We start from the raw sequence: 19848 nt of genomic DNA on the forward strand, positions 1-19848 counted from the left end.
CACCGAAAGAGAGCATGCAGTAAACGACTGACACACTACCAAACAGAGATGGAAGGAGAAACCTCCCTGGGTGCCGCAGGTACCGAAATAAGCTCACCGTTCCGAGAGGATCAATTGGACTATTACACACATAGAGAATTAAAACAGTTTTGCAAAGACCTTGGCATCGCTACCACCGGATTAAGCACAAAGGAAGACTTCCAGAAAGTATTGAAAACCTGGGTCGAGACGGGGGCGCCCCCGACCCAAACGGAAGGAGACTCTGCCCATGAACCACAAAGCATCCCGGCGAGAAACAACGGGCCAGAGGGGAACCTGTCCCCCGAGGAGCTAGCGGACCGAGAGAGAAGCCGCAACCACGAACTTGAACTGGCAAAACTAAAAATCGAGGGAGAAATAAAACTAGCAGAGAAAAAGTTGGCCGTCGAGCAGTTACGGCTACAAGGGGAACTCGAAGAGAAGAGACGCCAAAGAGAGCACGACGAAAAGAAGCTCCAGCTAGAACATGAACGCAGCCTGAAGGAGATCGAGTGGCGGGCTAAAAACGAAAAGTCACAGCCACCCGGGAATCCATCGCCCGCTCCCACCGGGGAAACCAAAGTCCACATCCCAAAGGATGTGGTAAAAGAGTATTACAAGAACGACGATATCCAGCAGTGGTTTAAGGCCTACGAAGTCACCATGACCTCTCACCGAGTCCCGCAGAAGGATTGGGGGGCTGGCCTATGGGGCCGGTTCTTAAGCGAAGGAAGAGACACCCTGCTAGATCTGCCCTCCACGGTCATGAACTCCTACAGCCACATGAAGGAAGCCCTCGTGGGCCGGTATGGACTCACCCCCGAAATGTACCGACAACGGTTCCGAGATTGTAAGAAGATACCGGGCACCACGTGGGTAGAATACGTGAACTTTTACAGCCGAGCCTTGGACGGGTGGATCAAGGGCAGCAAGGTCTCCACCTTCGAAGAACTGTTTGATCTGATTGCCTGGGAACATTTAGCGGCCAATTGCTTTGTAGAACTGCGCCAGCATCTCCTGGACAGCAAACTCACCGACCCTCGGAAGCTGGCCGCTGAGGCTGATCGTTAGGTGAATACCCGAGCCACCCGAGGCCCCGTGGGGGACTACGGCCGCCACAGTCAAGGCCCCCCCCGCCAGAGGGGCGGAGGGAACCACGGCCGACCAAGAGACTTCCCCGGGGGGTCCTCAACCAGCCCCCCCGGCAGCCCACCAGCGGCGGGTTCAGCCCCGTCTCCAGCAAGCACCGGAGTCGCAGGACGGCTAGGTCCACGAGCTAGGATCACCTGCTTCCGCTGCCAACGGCCCGGACACTACGCCAATGACCCCCAGTGTCCCCAGTATCAGCGAACCACAACGACCAACCCCCCGGCCCGGCAGATGGCCTCCGTGGCTCTGGGGGAAGAGATGGAGGACTCCGAAGAATGGGAACCGGCGGCCATGGCCCTGGTCTCCCTTGGTGATCGAGAAATGGTCCCCGGGACACCCTTGCCCGCCAACACAAAGAAATACCGACAGCAGGTGACCATCAACGGCCACCGAGTCGAGGGCCTCCGCGACACCGGGGCGAGTGTCACCACGGTCCACCGCAGCCTAATTTCAGAAGACCAGATCCTAACCGGTGCCCTCTGTCCGGTCGTATCCTCCGACAATTCTGAGAGCCTCTGCCAGATGGCACTGGTGCCCTTCGAGTGGGGAGGGGTCTCCGGAGAACTGAAGGTAGCGGTCCGGACATCACAGCCCGTAGACTGCCTCCTGGGCAACGACCTGGAGAGTTCCCCGTGGGGGCAAGTAGAACGAAGAGCCCATCTGGAGATGATGGGCCTACCAGAATGGGTCTGCGCCACCACGCTCTCCATGGCCGCGCGATTGCCTCTCTCCGAGGGCAGTGAGGCCCTCCTACCGAACACTATCCCCGAGAGCCGGGACCCTCTACCAGAAGCGGACAACCCTCCTTCGGAAGGAGAAGAAGACACTAACCCGGGAGAAGGGCCAGAACCTTCCGCCCCGGAGGCCCTGACTGAGCTCGGAGAACTGCCCGAGATGGGCCAGTGGCGCTGTGAGGGGGGGCCCTCCCCTCCCGGGAAGAATTCTGCCAGGAACAGGCCACTTGCCCCTCCCTCGTGGGACTCAGACAACAAGCCAAAGCCCAGGCCGCCGGTGACCGAACCGGAACCCATTGGATCTATTGGGACAATGGCCTCCTATACAGCGAGCAAAAGTCCGCCGAGCTAGGCGCAGCCCGGGTACTGGTGGTACCCCTGCGTTTCCGGAGCTTCCTCCTGGGCCTGGCCCACGATGTACCCTTGGCAAGACACTTAGGCCAAGACAAGACATATCAGCGATTGGTTACCCACTTCTATTGGCCCAAGATGCGAGCGAATGTAGAAGTACACTGCAAATCCTGCCTCACGTGCCAGGGCAGTGGGAAGAGTGGCGGAAAACGCAAAGCTCCCTTACAACCGTTCCCCGTTGTGAGTACCCCGTTCGAGCGGGTCGGCATTGACATCGTGGGACCCCTGGATCCGGAGACCACCCAGGGCCACAGATTCATCCTTGTCCTGGTGGACCATGCCACCCGCTACCCCGAGGCCATCCCCCTCCGCACCGTGACGGCTCCCGTGGTGGGCCGAGCTCTCATGGGGATCTTCTCCCGTGTCGGATTTCCCCGCGAGGTTGTGAGTGATCGCGGCACTAACTTTATATCCCGCTACATGAAGTCCCTGTGGCAGCAGTGCGGAGTCACGTATAAGTTCACGACCCCCTACCACCCCCAGGGCAACGGCCTAGTGGAACGCTTCAACCGTACCCTAAAGGGAATGATCCTGGGCCTCGAAGAGCCCCTGCGCCGGAAATGGGACGTCCTCCTCCCTTGCCTCCTGTTCGCATACCGAGAAGTTCCCCAAAAGTCTCTGGGGTTCAGCCCCTTCGAACTGCTATACGGACATCCCGTCCGAGGGCCCCTGAGCCTGGTCAAAGAGGGCTGGGAGACAAGCCCCCGGGGGACACCCCCTGATGTGTTCCGCTACATCCTGGCGCTCCGCAACCAGACGAGGAAGTTCAGAGAACTCGCAGAGGCTAACCTCGAGGCCAGCCAAGAAGAAATGAAGCGCTGGTATGACCAGAACGCAACCCTGGTCGAGTTCCAGCCGGGCCAGCAGGTTTGGGTCATGGCCCCGGTGAAGCCCTGCGCCCTATAAGACAAATGGACTGGTCCCTTCAAGGTGATCGAGCGGAAGAGCCAGGTCACGTACCTGGTCGATGTACAGTCCCCCTGGAACCCCCTCCGGGTCCTCCACGTGAACCGTCTCAAGCCCCACTTTGTGAGAACGGAATTAAGTTTGCTACTGGCCACCGATGATGGGGCGGAAGAAGACACCGAACCCCTGCCTGACCCCCTGTGCGCTAAAGTCCTGGATGGCTCCGTGGAGGGAGTAAGACTTTCAACCACCCTCACTCCCCAACAGTCCGACGACTGCCGCCAGCTGCTCAGACAATTCGCAGACCTCTTCTCCCTCATTCCAAGGGTCACCGACTGGTGTGTCCCTCCGACAGCCCCTGGGCCAGCCCGGTGGTCCTGGTCCCGAAGGCGGCTTCCCCGGGGGTCGCCCCCGAACTAAGATTATGTGTGGACTACAGGGGGCTCAATGCGGTCACCCGAGCAGACGCTCACCCTATCCCCCGCGCCGACGAGCTCATCGACCGCCTGGGGGCCGCCCGGTTCCTCAGCACTTTCGACCTGACCTGCGGATACTGGCAGATTGCTCTCACGGAGGGAGCGAAAGAACGCTCTGCCTTCTCCACACCAGATGGCCACTACCGCTTCAGGGTCATGCCGTTCGGGATGAAGAACGCCCCGGCCACGTTCCAGCGGTTGGTGAACAAGGTCCTGGCCGGAGTCGAGGAGTTCAGCGCAGCATACCTTGACGACATCGCCGTATTCAGCTCTCAATGGCACGAGCATCTCCAGCACCTCCGACAAGTACTCATGGCCCTGCGCCAAGCCGGCCTAACAGTGAAAGCCAGCAAATGCCAGCTCGGGCAAGGCTCCGTGGTCTACCTGGGGCATCAGGTGGGCAGCGGCCAGGTCGCCTCCCTCCAACCGAAGATCGACGCCATCAAGTCCTGGGAGCCCCCCACCACGCAGACGGAGGTCCGGGCCTTCCTGGGCCTTACAGGGTACTACCGGAGGTTCATTAAAAACTATGGTAGTATCGCGGGGCCCCTCACGGAGTTGACCTCCAAAAAGCTTCCGAAGCAGGTGCAGTGGACCACCCCGTGCCAGCAGGCGTTCGACGCCTTGAAAACCGCCATGTGCACCGCCCCCGTACTCAAGGCCCCCGACTACTCCCAAGAGTTTGTGGTCCAGACTGACGCATCCGAACACGGCATCGGGGCCGTCCTCTCGCAGTTCGACGACAAGGGCATCGATCAGCCCATAGCCTTCATCAGCCGAAGGCTGCTGCAGCGAGAGCAGCGTTGGAGTACTATAGAACGAGAGACCTTTGCCGTAGTCTGGGCCCTCAAGAAACTACGGCCCTACTTGTTCAGAACCCATTTCCGAGTACAGACGGACCACCGGCCCTTGCGGTGGCTAATGCAGATGAGGGGGGAGAACCCCAAGCTACTACGATGGTCCATCTCTCTCCAAGGGATGGATTTCACTGTCGAACATCGCCCCGGGGCGGATCATGCCAACGCCGACGGCCTGTCCCGGTTCTTCCGCTTTGGCGAGGAGAATCCCCCAGTGGATGGGTAGTTCTCCACGCCTTTCAGCTGGGGGGGACGCGTGTGAGACCGGCCTCACGGCGTTGCCCTCCCAATCATCCAGCCAACCTGCAACCACCCTCAAGACACGACATCTCCGACTCCGGCCGCCCCAGCCACCCAGATCCGAGGGCCGGCCAGCGCCCTGACAGACTCGACACCCTACCACGCATGTCCGACCGAGGGAGCGGGAACCCTCGAGCCAGACCCAAAGGCGCCAGCCCAGTCACACCTCGGGTCGCCTTCCCCGGGAAGACTCGATCGGCCACCAGGCCCCTGGGGAGCAGGCGCCTCCCCTGCCGAGCGTCTGGGGTCCCTCCCAGACCCACCTGAAAAGACCAAAGAAGTGAGCGGCAGGAAATCCCGCCGAACCCCCTCCGTCACCCCAGTCCCCCCTCTGGGAGGACCCCGGACTTCAAAGAGCAAGCGGAGTATAACAAGGGGTGCCGGAGAAACGAAGGTAGAGAAGACCTGGAACCATCCGAGCCTGCTGACGCTGTCGCGGCTCCTGAACGCTGAAGTCACCTGGGCCTGCTGAGTGACTCGCGGCCTCTTGCTATTGAACCATCCGAGCCCTGCTGACGAGGTCGCGGCTCCCGAGCACTGAACCACCTGGGCCTGCTGAGTGACTCGCGGCCTCTTGCTATTGAACCATCTGAGCCCTGCTGACGAGGTCGCGGCTCCCGAGCACTGAACCACCTGGGCCTGCTGAGTGACTCGCGGCCCCCAGCTATTGAACCATCTGAGCCTTGCTGACGGAATCGCGGCTCCCGAACTCCGACCACCTGTGCCTGCTGAGAGACTCGCGGCGCTCCCCTTGAGGACGACTCGGCAAGAGATCGCCCAGAGAATCGACACCCTCCAGCTCGAAGATTGTGAGCTATCCGCAGGGTATTTCGCAGAGACACTATCTTGAAAGACTGTCCCGCTACCCCCATTCCCCACGACCGATTTGTGGTACTTTGTGCCACTGCTGTACTACTTGCATCTTGGATCATAAAGATCCCTTGAAAATCATCGATAAAAGAACCTATCGTCCTACAAAGAATACGTGTGGTGTCACTCTGTTCGTAGTGTATATCAGGGTGTGCGCGCCTAGTTCGGCCTACGTGGGAGAGGTGGGTCAAAGGGGTGGGCGAGACGGGCATCGAACCCCCCTCCGGCGAACGCCTTTCCAACACTCCTCATCCGGGAAATGTAGGGAGTCTACTTCCAAGAGTTCATGTTCCAGGGGTGGGAGGGGAGACTGGCTCTACAGGTCGGTGTTGTGTTCTGCAGCAGTTGCTTGTGGATCTCCTGTTGAACAGAGGTGTAATGGTCATTGAAATGCACTCCACAAGCTTGGTGATAGACGTTTGGATGTTACATGTAATACACCACACAGTTTACATTGAAATCAGTTTGTATGGCTGCAAGGTACTGAGCACCATGACATGATGTGGAGGTGCATACATTATTTGTCCATGGTGTGACATGTAAATAGATACCAAGTTCCACGTCCAGATTGTTTGATTACAAGGACATCGTCATCTAACAACTTGTGGCACATCAACTTTATGTGATGCGTCTTTTAGGTTTGCTCTGCATGGAAGACGTTTCATCTGAGCAAGAACAAGCCATTGTAATGTTATGCATACCTTTTTCATATGTTTTTCCGATTGACCATGCATGTTTTGTGTTCATATGGGCCTTCATGCTCTGACACCATGGAACTTACACATAGCATTCAGTGCTGTGCATGATTGGGCCCTGAATTTCTTCAACATGTGACTTGGTGAGTCAAAGTTTGATTTCAGTGACTGTTATGTATGCTTAGCTGTCTGCACACTGGATATGGCTTTGGATCGATGCCAATTTGGGTGACATGTGAGGGCTGGTGTGGTCATATGGCTCCATGCTTTTTGAGAGGAATGGCAGGGTGCATGCACTGTGTACCTACCTGTTCTGTGACACAGTGGAGGGGAATTGGTGCCACATGGTTATGAGTGGGAGGGGTTTACCTTCCTGCTGGGCTGTGGGACAAGGGGGCCTGGTGGGAGTTGTCGTGCTCCCTTCCCAACCACAAACCTCCCTCCCTGTTAAGATGGCTATCTACCTGTAAGTTTGAAGAGAGCAATGAAATGTCTGCCACGTGGTTCTGGCTGGGGAGAGTGCTCCATCCTGCTGAGCTGTGGGACAAGGGGGCCTGGTGGGAGTTGTAGTGTAGGCTTCCCACCTACAAACACCCCTCCCTGTTAGGTTGGCTACCTACCTATAAGTTTGAAGAGAGCAATGCAATGTCTGCCACATGGTTCTGGCTGGGGGGGAGTGCTCCATCCTGCTGAGCTGTGGAATAAGGGGGCCTGGTCAGAGTTATAGTGCTGGCTTCTCACACACAAACCCCCCTCCCTGTTAAGATGACTAACCTCCCTGTGAAGTGGAGCAGAGGAAAGGAATAGGTTCACATGGCTCTTGGATGGGGGAGTGTTCCATCCTGCTCAGGGGTGGGACAAGAGAGCATAAGATGGCTACCTACCTGTGAGTTTGAAGAGAAAAATGCCATTGCTGCCACATGGATGTGGGTGGGGGAGTGCTCCATCCTGCAGAGCTGTGGGACAACAGGGCCTGGTGGGAGTTGTAGTGCAGGCCTCCCACCCACAAACACCCCTCCCTGTTAGGATGGCTACCTACCTGTAAGTTTGGAGAAAGCAATGCCATGGCAGCCTCATGGTTATGGGGAGTGCTCCATCCTGCTGAGCTGTGGGACAAGGGGGCCTGGTGGGAGTTGTAGTGCAGACTCCTCACCCACAAACACCCCTCCCTGTTAGGATGGCTACCTAACTGTAAGTTTGCAGAAAGCAATGCCATGGCAGCCACATGGTTATGGGGAGTGCTCCATCCTGCTGAGCTGTGGGACAAGGGGGACTGGTGGGAGTTGTAGTGCAGACTCCTCACCCACAAACACCCCTCCCTGTTAGGATGGCTACCTAACTGTAAGTTTGAAGAGAGCAATGCAATGTCTGCCACATGGTTCTGGCTTGGGGGGGAGGGTTCTATCCTGCTGAGCTGTGGGACAAGGGGGCCTGGTGGGAGTTGTAGTGCTGGCTTCCCACACCCAAACCCACCTCCCTGTTAAGATGGCTAACTCCCTGTGCAGTGGAGCAGGAGGAGGGAATAGGTTACACATGGCTCTTGGATGGAGGAGTGTGCCATCCTGCTCAGGGGTGGGACAGGAGAGCATAAGATGGCTACCTACCTGTGAGTTTGAAGGGAGCAATGCCATTGCTGCCCCATGGTTGTGGTTGGGGGGAGTGCTCCACCATGCTTAGCTGTGAGACAAGGGGGCCTGGTGGGAGTTGTAGTGCTGGCTTCTCACCCACAAACACCCCTCCCTATTAGGATGGCTACCTACCTGTAAGTCTGAAGGAAGCAATGCAATGTCTGCCACATGGTTGTGGTAGGGGGGTTAGTGCTCCATTCTGCTCAGCTGTGGGACAAGGGGGGCTGGTGGGAGTTGTAGTACAGGTTTCCCACCCACTAACACCCCTCCCTGTTAGGATGACTACCTACCCGTAGGTTTGAAGAGAGCATTGCAGTGTCTGCCACATGGTTCTAGCTGGGGGGGTGCTCTATCCTGCTGAGGAGCTGTGGGACAAGGGGGCCTGGTGGGAGTTGTAGTGCTGGCTTCCCACCCACAAACACCCCCCTGTTAGGATGGCTACCTAGCTGTAAGTTTGAAGAGAGCAATGCAATGTCTGCCACATGGTTCTGGCTGGGGGGGGTGCTCCATCCTGCTGAGCTGTGGGACAAGGGGGCCTGGTGGGAGTTGTAGTGCTGGCTTCCCCCGCGCAAACACCCCTGCCTGTTTTGATGGTTACCTACCTGTGAGTTTGAAGAGAGCAATGCAATGGCTGCCACATGGTTGTGGGTGTGAGGAGTGTTCCAACCTGGTCTGCTGTGGGACAAGAGGGCCGGGAGGGAGATGTAGTGCTGGCTGCCTGTACACATGCCCCACTGGTAATGTTGCTAGCTACTTTTGGGGTGATTCAGAGGGAGTAAATGTTAGATCTGTGAGACATGTGTTGGGAAGAGTGTGTTGCACATGAGTGCATTTGGGCCTAGGAAGTGTAGCTTTGTAGTTTTGCAAGACAGTACATAGCAGTGTAATGGGAGACATGTGTTCGTACTTACCAGCCTCCATTCCCCCGGGTATTCCTGTGAGACTCTGGATGCAGTATGGCAAGCACCTTCTCCTCCCATTCGGTGAATGTTCGTGGTGGAATGGGAGGGCCACCGCCAGTCCTCTGAGTCAGCTCATGGTTCTTGTTGGCACGCTCTTTCACCCTGGTCTGGAGGTCATTCCACCTCTTTCTGATCTCATTCTGGGTGCGCGGGGTGGTCCCTACTGCATTGACTTTGTTGACTATCCTTGCCCACATTTGATTTTTTGTGGCTAGTGGTGTCTGTTGGACCATGCTTCCAAACAGATGTGGTTCTACTCTGATTAGCTCAACTACCATCACTGACAACTCATTGTCAGTGAATTTGGGCATCTTCTTCTGTGACATGGTGTGCGATGTGCAAATTTGGGAAAAGTGCAGTTGTGAAGGTGGTGGTGGTGGTGATGTGTGTGGAGTGTGTGTGGTTGTGAGGGTGTGATGTGTGCAAATATGCCTCTCCTTTGTGCTGTGGGGTTGGGCCCTTCAGTTGTGGAATTGTGCAAAGGATTCTGGTCAGGGAAGGGGCTGATTTTATACTCAGCTACGTGTGTGGGTCAAAATGGAGTATTCATGTCAGGTGTGTTGTGCGGGTTAACCTGGGAGTTGTATTTTTTACTTGCCATGGGGATGTGTCATTGGGGTGTGTTAGGTGTTTTTTGAGGCTGAGCCAGATTAATGGCCACACTTGGTAGCTTTGTTGTGTGGTTGCTTTCGACCGCTATTACTCTTCCGGAGCGACCGCGGCGGTCGGAATACAACAGCCCTTCTAAAGGCTCTCCCATTCATCAATTGTTGTGATCGCGGCGGTCGGAAACAACTGTTCGGTCCGCTGGCATCGCAATCGTATCCTAATTTCAAGTGTGGTCAATCCGCTGGTCGTGCGTCGGTTTTGGGTCTTTCTGCAGCACATCTGACCACAGCGGACAGATTTTCACCTGCTCCGGTCGGTCCTGGTGGAGTTTCGTGGAATCCGTCCGCCGCAGTCGGATTTTTCTGGCGGATCATCCTAATCTGACCGCCGGTTTCCCGTGGTACACGCAGACAGTTAATTTCTGCTACCACGGCGGTTGGAATGGTTTTCCGACTGCCATCCTAATCGACCCCTAAGTATTTAAACTTTACTATTCCCACTCCAAACTACATTAACTAATGAAAGGTGCTGGATACTAAATATATTTAATTTACTATACCCACTTCAATGAATAATAATTCAGTGAAGGTGCTGGACATTAAACATATATTATTTACTATTCCGACTGCAATTTATATAAAGTCACTGAACACTAACATTTTAAAAAGCACTATTCCCACTTCAAAATACATTAAGGTGCCGATTCCGATCCAGTAAAACCCGGGTACAAATGGTCGTACGGAGCGTTTTCTCCGTCCGACTCGTACCCGGGAAAAACACCTTACAAACTCGCAAGTACGAATCGTACAGAAACACCATTTCCGTACGAGTCGTAAAAAACACCGACCGGCAAAAAAATACATACAAATCTGAGTCTGGACGGCGCAGACGCGACGTCCGGACAGAGTCAGGCAGCGATTACGGACCAGCAAGTACGAGTCGTGCCTACGTCACTCCGCACGTAGCATTTTTTACGGGAGCCAAAAACTGCCGGGAAATTGAGGACGACGCGAACATGGAGCACCGGTACGCGACGGACAGCGATGGACCCCAACCTACACGTCATCCCGGCCCTCATAGCCTACCACCTCGTGTACAGAAACCGACGCAGATGCCGCAGAAGGTCAGAACAACCCCCAGGGGCAAAGGGGTGGGGTGCAAGGGGCAGGAAAGATAACCCACACCCCACAAAATACAAATACAACCTGCACAATAATTACCTCCATGGTCTGGTCACTTTGGGGGTTGTGTCCACCAATCCCACGTCCCACCACAACGGAAGTGGACGTGGACGCGTACCCGTCACCACCATAATGGTGTTACGGGTCGTACCCACGCCCCCAGAGCGTGGGTACGGTCCGTACACGCGTACCCCTACAATACCACTACAATGGTGGTACGGCCCGTACCCACGCCCCCAGAGCGTGGGTACGGTCTGTACCACCATAGTAGTGGTGATGTAGGGGTACGCATGTACGGACCGTACCCATGCCCCCAGAGCGTGGGTACGGTCCGTGCCTCCATAGTAGTGGTGATGTAGGGGTACGCGTGTACGGACCGTACCCACGCCCCCCGAGGGTGGGTACGGTCCGTACCACCATAGTAGTGGTGATGTAGGGGTACGCGTGTACGGACTGTACCCACGCCCCCAGAGTGTGGGTACGGTCCGTACACGCGTACCCCTACATCACCACTACTATGGTGGTACGGACCATACCCATGCACCCAGAGCGTGGGTACGGTCCGTACACGCGTATCCCTACATCACCACTACTATGGTGGTATGGACCGTACCCACGCCCCCAGAGCGTGGGTACGGTCCGTACCACCATAGTAGTGGTGATGTAGGGGTACGCGTCTACGGACCGTACCCACGCCCCTAGAGCGTGGGTACGGTCCGTACCACCATAGTAGTGGTGATGTAGGGGTACGCGTGTACGGACCGTACCCACGCCCCCAGAGCATGGGTACGGTCTGTAAACGCGTACCCCTACAGCCCCATTACATGATGGACACAAGGCGTACACACGCCACGGATGCCGGCGTACGGCTTGGTGCAGCACATCAGCTGTAAATTGGGGGTGGTGAATGGCCAGGAAAGCAGTGTACCACAGCAAGGGCGCAAGTGGGTGGGTGGGTGTCTATCACTCCCATCAGTGCCCAGACATATGAGGGGTGGGTGCATATTACTCCCAGCAGTGCCCAGACATATGAGGGGTGGGTGCCTATCACTCCCAGCAGTGCCCAGACATATGAGGGGTGGGTGCCTATCACTCCCAGCAGTGCCCAGACATATGAGGGTTGGGTGCATATCACTCCCAGCAGTGCCCAGACATATGAGGGGTGGGTGCCTATCACTCCCAGCAGTGCCCAGACATATGAGGGGTGGGTGGCTATGACTCCCAGCAGTGCCCAGACATATGAGGGGTGGGTGCCTATCACTCCCAGCAGTGCCCAGACATATGAGGGGTGGGTGCAGAGGACTCCCAGCAGTGGACAGAGCCATGGGGGTGGGTACAGAGGACTCCCAGCAGTGGACAGACATATGGGGGGGTGTACATCATTTTCAGATGACCACAGCTCCATGGGTCAATGTACGTATCCATAACTTAGGACAATGATGATAGTGCCATAGCAACACATCACTGACAGCAGTGTCCCACTCCCAGGAGGATGGATGTCATTCCCCCACTGCATGACACACCACATGTGGGTGTGAGGACAAATAACACATGCATACCCACCCCTGGCAGATGCAGCACAATACACACACTGAGATCATGCCACAAGACTGTATAGTCATGCCACTGCCTAATAAACTAAGAGAGCCAAAGAGAACACACACTGACACGCACATCATAGGAATGTTCAGGTGCTGGCCTAGCCACCAAGATGTTGTCTGTCACGGAAGGAAGCTGGTGGAGTTCCCACAGATACAAAGGCCACAATTGTGAGTCAGGTGTTTAAATACCCAGCAGGACAAGTACCATATGTGTACTAGGCTGGGATTACACACATGCATTGTGCGGAAAAGGGACAATGTCTCCGTGAAGGCATGGCAAAACACTCTATACATGAGTACAGTGAGTACCAAGGATGGCACAGACTATGCAGCCGGACACATTGCTGAGCAGGCATGGCCAGAGTTGAAGGGATCCATCACCAGCCAAGGATATGTAGACACAGGGCAACACAACAATTGTGCAACTCTCTGCAGGGGAGATGCCAGGTGACACAGATGAAAGAACACTCCTTGGGACAATGTCTCCAAACACAAAGAGCAGACACGACAAAGAATCTTTGCAGAGACCATGTGATGGCACACAGATACCAGGTTCCACCCCATGAGCAGCAGAGTACAACATGTCCCTGAAACATAACGCATGCCCACAACCCCAACTCCTGTAGCATCAGCATCAACATGAATACCTGAAATGCAAGACTTTCCAAACGAAAAAGAAAAGGCTTTATTCAGCAGCAAAATAATAATGTGTAAACAAGACTATTCACAAAGGCCAATGGCCAGTCCATTACATCAGTCCTTGGGGGGGGGCCACATGGCCATGCGTCTCCCCTAGCTTGCCTGCACATCACAAGACTGTGTCGTCGACTGGGGGGGGGGCATCATGTGGGGAAGGACCAGGCACCGCAGGGACAGGAAGGGGAAGGGTAGGTGTGGTGGGTGCAGGGACGGACGACTCCACCACAGGGGGTGGGGCAGCACCAAAGGTGGAGGCGAGCTCGGCGCTGCACACTTCTGCCAGTTGTTCAAGCGTCTCCCCTGCACCCGGAGAAACAACAGGCCCCAAGGAGGGGGGGGGGGGTCGGTGGGATGGGTTGCAGCGCTACTGGGGAAGGTGGTGGACGGGCTGGGGGACTTAACTCCCCTACCCGTGGAGTGCCTTGACCGTTTCCGCCCAGGTGAACTAGTGGGGCTGAGGCCCAGCCCAGCAAAGTAGGCCTCCTTCTCCGAATCTGGGGCAGGGGAGCCAAGGGGAGTGACATCGGAGGGACTAGGGAGTGAGTCATGTGGACGAGGACTGTGGCTGCATGCCTGCCTGTGTACCCCAGACCCAGTGGGTGTGCCTGCTTCCCCCTGAGTGTGCGTGTCAGGAGGTGTGCGCTTGCCCTTACGTGGTGGTGTGCTGCTTGTGTCTGGTGGGGTGCGTGTGTGTGGATGTCTTGGTGTGACTGGGACAGGCATGGTTGTGGGACTTGTGGATGGGGCAGGGGTGGGGGGGGACGCAGCGCTGCAGGTGATTTGCTACTGCCGTCAGTGTTGAGTCCATGGACCTCAGCAACCTCCGTTGGTCAGACATGATGATGACATGCCCTCCATGTACGACACCATCTGTGTCAGCAGTCTGGTGTGGCCATGGAGGACAGTCAAGATCGATGTCTGCCCAACTTGCAACTGCCGCTGAATGTCCACAGACTCGGCAGCGAGGGCAGTAGGGGGGACAGGGGTAGGGGGTGCGGTGCCTGGCACAAAGGAGACATGTGGGCGCCTAGCACGGACAGAAGGGACCCGAGCAAGTGGGAGGGCGGTGATGGGAATGGAGGGGGCGGCGAGAGATGTACTGCTGCTTTCAGCTGTGGGAGCAGCCTCCACCCTCTCTGGGAGCTCAGCCTCGGACCTGTCTGCCTCGTAGCCTGTGTTGGTACTGGGCAGGTCCTCCGCCTCAATCCCCTCGCCCTCCATGCCACTGGATTCCACCGACTCCTCAGCAGTGGTGGCACCACTGCTCGATCCCTCCTCGACGTCCGTGCCGGTGTCTCCCTCGGTGTCCTCAGATGATGCTGTGGGCAAGGTGAAGAGACAGGAAAAAATCAGTCACCTGTATACATCTGACACATGAGTCCAAACAAAATAGGCAACACTGCATATCAGGAAAGGCATCATGAGTCACATCTAGGATACTCCCCACATATGTAAGGCCTGCACTCCCCAGTTGGTTGACGCACCATGCCACTTGGATAAAAATAAAATTAGGACACAACAGCAAATAACTTGAAATCACAAGATCATGAGAAGCTAGTGTCTGGGATCAGTTGAGCACAGCGAGACTATGAAGGCATGCCACCACTTGTTCACTGTGAAACAAACAGTATTGTTGCAACGAAGGCCAAAGACCACATGCCAATGCAGAAGGTGTCCCCACACTCAGAGACCTGTGAGTACTTTTGACACCCCAAAGCAATACATTGTGACTCCTGGAGATTCACAACCCTTTACATAATGGACATGTCTAGCATGTGTGAATGTGGCACTCTGTGAACACAACACACATGTGTCTGTATAGCAGAAGTCACACAAGGAGGTGCACACCAAACTACATGTACACAGTCATTGTCTGAGCTGCCAGACTCATTCAAATGAGCCACTGTTAGGCAGAAATGGCGTATCAGTAAGTACAAATACATGGCACCAGGGTGGTCTGGATGACTTGACACTCGTAAGTTGGTATCAGCAACAACCAAGGCCGAACCCAATTGCTAGCACACTGTGGAAAGATGTATATGTATGAACTCCAAACAAGTTTTGTTCAAACTGTGCCTTACTGTAAAATGTGCCAGCATGTCCCTGGAAAGTGTAAAGGTGGTGTCTTGTGCACTTCCTTGGGAGACATCTGGCATGCAGGCACATCATTGTCCTTCACAACAAAACAACAAGGTCACGCATATGAAACATTGAGACATGTTGACAGGTGTGGTGAGTGCCAATGGACATTTTCTCTGTGTAACAACTTGAATCATGTCATTTGTCACATGGCTATCCGTCACCTGATCACACAGTTGGCTACACATATGACCTACTGACTGTCATCTGGAGTGGCACACATGTCCACACCCAGGACAATGCATAAGCTAATGGGCCTGCAATTGTGTAGCAAAAAAGCCTAGCTGTACTGTGGATTGCCCCTCATGGCAAGGCAGAATGTACCCACAGATGTCAGCACACAAAGTCACAACTGTGTAGCATCTGAACCACACACAGGTGGCAAAAATGTACAACCAGGATACATGATTGTCAAAAACTGACACTGGCAATGACGCACGAACATTAAGCACTGGCCAACATCACGGGGGCACTGCACGATGACTGTCTGTACTACGACTCATCCCACACAAGTCAGAACTGGCAATGAAACATCAGGGTTGAACATGTACGCCCCTCCCGCACACACCCACCCATACCTGAGTCAATGTGACTGATACCGATCAAGAAGTGACACCTCTTATTCAGGGTTACAATAACTGTGCTTGAAAACTAGCTTCATTAACACGACATCACCTTGAAGGGCTGGCAAAACATATTGGCCTGAAACAAACATCAACAGATTGTTGTGAATAGCCACACAGGCACTGCCCAGTGTGAGTATGCACAAGCAAACTGGTGTATCCCTGTCCAGTGGACAAATGTATCACACATGTGAAAAATACAACCTAGGCCAGGGAACAATGCCACAGAGGCAGAGCCATGATGTACCCACAGTGAATGTGCACAGTGTTGGATGACACACATGAGTAGGAGGGCAGGCTGTGTCAGGGGACTGTAGTGTGCACACTGCTCCATGGTCCTGGAATCAGCTGCCTGTCGCAGGAGCAACCGTCCCGGCACTAAGCATATGTCCCACTCATGCACATCATGTCTGAGGCCACAACATTGGTAATGCATGCTGCAAGTCTGTTCATTTGAACCCTCACACTCCTATGTTGAGACTCAGCATCAGTGCCAACAATTAAGCAGCCCAAAATGACCAAACAGGACAGGGCACAGGCAGACCACCCCCACACATGATGCTGAAAGCAGTGTGCACCTTGATAAACTGGCAGCCTAGATGACCATGTGCAATAGTGATGGCACACAGACCAGGTAACACATGTCAAGGAGGGGAAGGGAGGAAGAACAGCACAGGTTGACTTTGGGGAACTGGATATGCACTGCACATATATAGCCTGGCAGTGTATCCAGGTGACTGAGCAGATCAAAAAGCTGGCGACACACAACAAACACACATGTACCTACCCCCTTCCTGCTGCTGTAACTCCCGTATCCACCTATCCAGGTCAGGGAAGACCACCGCCAGGACACGCCGCATCTGGTGGGTCAGGCGCCGGCGCCCGCCATGCTTGCGAGGCTCCTCCTCCTTCAGCATGACCCGGGCGATCCTCCGGGTCCAGCACCGGATGTCCTGCCATCTCTTCCTCACTTGTGGCAGGCGCCGCCTTCGACCCTCCTCCGATTGTACGGCCTTGACGGCATCCTTCCAGATCTTCCTCTTGTGATAGGTGGATACCTGTGTGGATGACAAAGTGGGACAACATCACTACACCTGCACCATGTTACAGAGACACACATTTGAACATCTTTGATCTGTTGAACAGGGCATAGTAAGCTGGCAAGTAATAGCACCTTAGTCATAGGGACTTTTTCCACTGTGGGCGCACCAATGCACAACATGGCATAGTAAGTGCACAGGTGGCATGAGGGGTGCGAAACAATCCCTGGTCATGGCACACACTGTGCATCCCAAGCAACAGAAGGCTGATGGACAGCACCGAAAATCAGTCACATGCCCCAGGCCACTGACAAAACCTCAGCAGAGTACACAGACACACACAGGCACACATCAATCACCTGCCATGGCCAACTGCGGATGCACACCTCACTCTGCACATGTGCCACTTGCCAGGGGGGGTCACAGGTGTGGGGCTACCTCAGCAAGTCAGACACACAGCACGGCTTACTTCACACATCATATGGATTGAGCAGTTGCCTCCTCCATGCAGCTGTGGTGCAACACTCCACATGGACACTCACCCACATGACAAGGAACATTCACACACATCAATGTCCAGGGGGCGTACACATCATTTGGACACTCTCACCACTCTTACCACAGCTCCACTCAACTCTCACACACATCTGTGGGTGCAGTCACCTGTCACACCGGGGTGACCACTGAATCACCGCAGGACAATAGAACAAGAATGCCCAAGAGGATTAGGCTGGCGGAATGTGCCATGCACTATGCAGTGAATGTCACAGTAAGCACAATGCAAGTGAGGAGTGCACACATGAACTACATCAAGCCCTGCATGAGAGACATAAGCCCCCCCTCCCTGGGACCCACTCTAACCAACCTTGCATGTCTGTCACACCTGGCCACAATGCCAGAAGTGACAGACACAAGAAAGGTGCACAGGCAAAGATAGTGGAGTCAGCACTCACCTGCTCCCCTGGTCGACCATACAGCATGGGGTACTGTGGGAGGATCACATCCAGCAGGGCCTCGTTCTCCTCCTGGGTGAAAGGCTGGGCCCTCTCCACAGTCCTTGACATGGTGCCAGAGGGAGACAATACAGCAGCAGTGGTATCGACGGACATGTTGTGCAGGAAGTGCCCTCTCATGGGTCCTGGCTGCCTTATATCTGCCTTGCTGGGCTATTTCATTTACAGGAGGACAGAGTGATTGCATCCTACGTTTCCTCCAATCCCTTTAAACAGACACCAGTGACAGCCTTTGCATCTTTCGACTTTGCAGCATGATGTCAAGTCAACAACCACTTTGCAACATTGTTAAATGTGGCCAACTGATTTTTCCAAACCACATGATGTTCAATTTTGAACGTGAAACTCGGTATCCATGACAACCTGCATGCATTTAGGCCCTAATACTTGTCCCTCATGTGTCCCCATTGTAATTCTTAACTCCCCACACAGGTACGGCGCTTTTCGCACGTACCCCTAGGGCACCATCATTACAGTGATACGGGCCGTACTCACGCGTGTTCCTGGCCGTACACGCGTGAGTCCGTGCCTATCACTAGGACCTACGGTACCCCCAACTATAGTGATATGGGCCGTACTCACGCGTGTACGGCCCGTACACGCGTGAGTACGTGCCTATCACTAGGACCTACGGTACCCCCAACTATAGTGATACGGGCCTCACGCGTCAGTACGGCCCGTATCACTATAGTTGGGGGTACCGTAGGTCCTAGTGATAGGCACGTACTCACGCGTGTACGACCCGTACACGCGTGAGTACTGCCCGTATCACTATAGTTGGGGGTACCGTAGGTCCTAGTGATAGGCACATACTCACGCGTGTACGGCCCGTACACGCATCAGTACGGCCCGTATCACTATAGTTGGGGGTACCGTAGGTCCTAGTGATAGGCACGTACTCATGCGTGTATGGCCCGTACATGCGTCAGTACGGCCCGTATCACTATAGTTGGGGGTACCGTAGGTCCTAGTGATAGGCATGTACTCACGCATGTACGACCCGTACACGCGTGAGTACGGCCCGTATCACTATAGTTGGGGGTACCGTAGGTCCTAGTGATAGGCACGTACTCACGCGTGTACGGCCCATACACGCATCAGTACGGCCCGTATCACTATAGTTGGGGGTACCGTAGGTCCTAGTGATAGGCACGTACTCACATGTGTACGGCCCGTTCACGCGTGAGTACGGGCCCTACACACGCCCTCAGACCGTGTGTACTGCCTTTCACAGCTTACACTGGTGATAGGAGGCGCACACGAAAGGAATGGAGGCGTCAGCCTCGCACAAGGCTGTACATCAAGTCATTGTCAGTGCAGTCCTTCATGTGCAGGGCCTAGGTGTGTCAGGCAGTGATGTGGCACATGTCTCCTCATGTTGTGGCACAATAGATGTGTGATGAGCTGTTTACACATGTCATGTGTGATGGGGCACTACGTGGCACACTTCCCATTCACACTTTGCACATGTGTGCATGTAGGACACACGTGTCAAGCACTGCATCACTGGTATGGCACAGTCAGCAACACCCGCAACTGTCCCCTGATGACAGGTACACGGATAATTACACCTCACATGTGACTCCCAGCGTGCCACGATGTGACTATGTCAAGTGTGTGTCATGTGTTCCCATGAGCGGTTGGTGTTCCGTCAAATCCATCTGCTGTTGCAGCATCCAACATGTGTCTGTGTGCATATGTGCATGACACACATATATGCACACCATGCCACATGTGGACTCACACGTTACATGTGTCATGATGGTTCGAAGATGACTCCCTGACATGAGGCAATATCTGCATTCTCTCAATGTCTGTGTCATCAGTTTTTGACATGTACCCCTTCATGGTAATGTGTGTTGTCTGTCCTTTTCAAGATTACATGTGACCTGTGCGTCTAGACTCCCGCCAGCTCGCTCTATGAGATGACATCCTTC

Source organism: Triturus cristatus, chromosome 6 (assembly GCF_964204655.1).
Source record: "Triturus cristatus chromosome 6, aTriCri1.1, whole genome shotgun sequence".
NCBI classification, from domain to species: domain Eukaryota; kingdom Metazoa; phylum Chordata; class Amphibia; order Caudata; family Salamandridae; genus Triturus; species Triturus cristatus.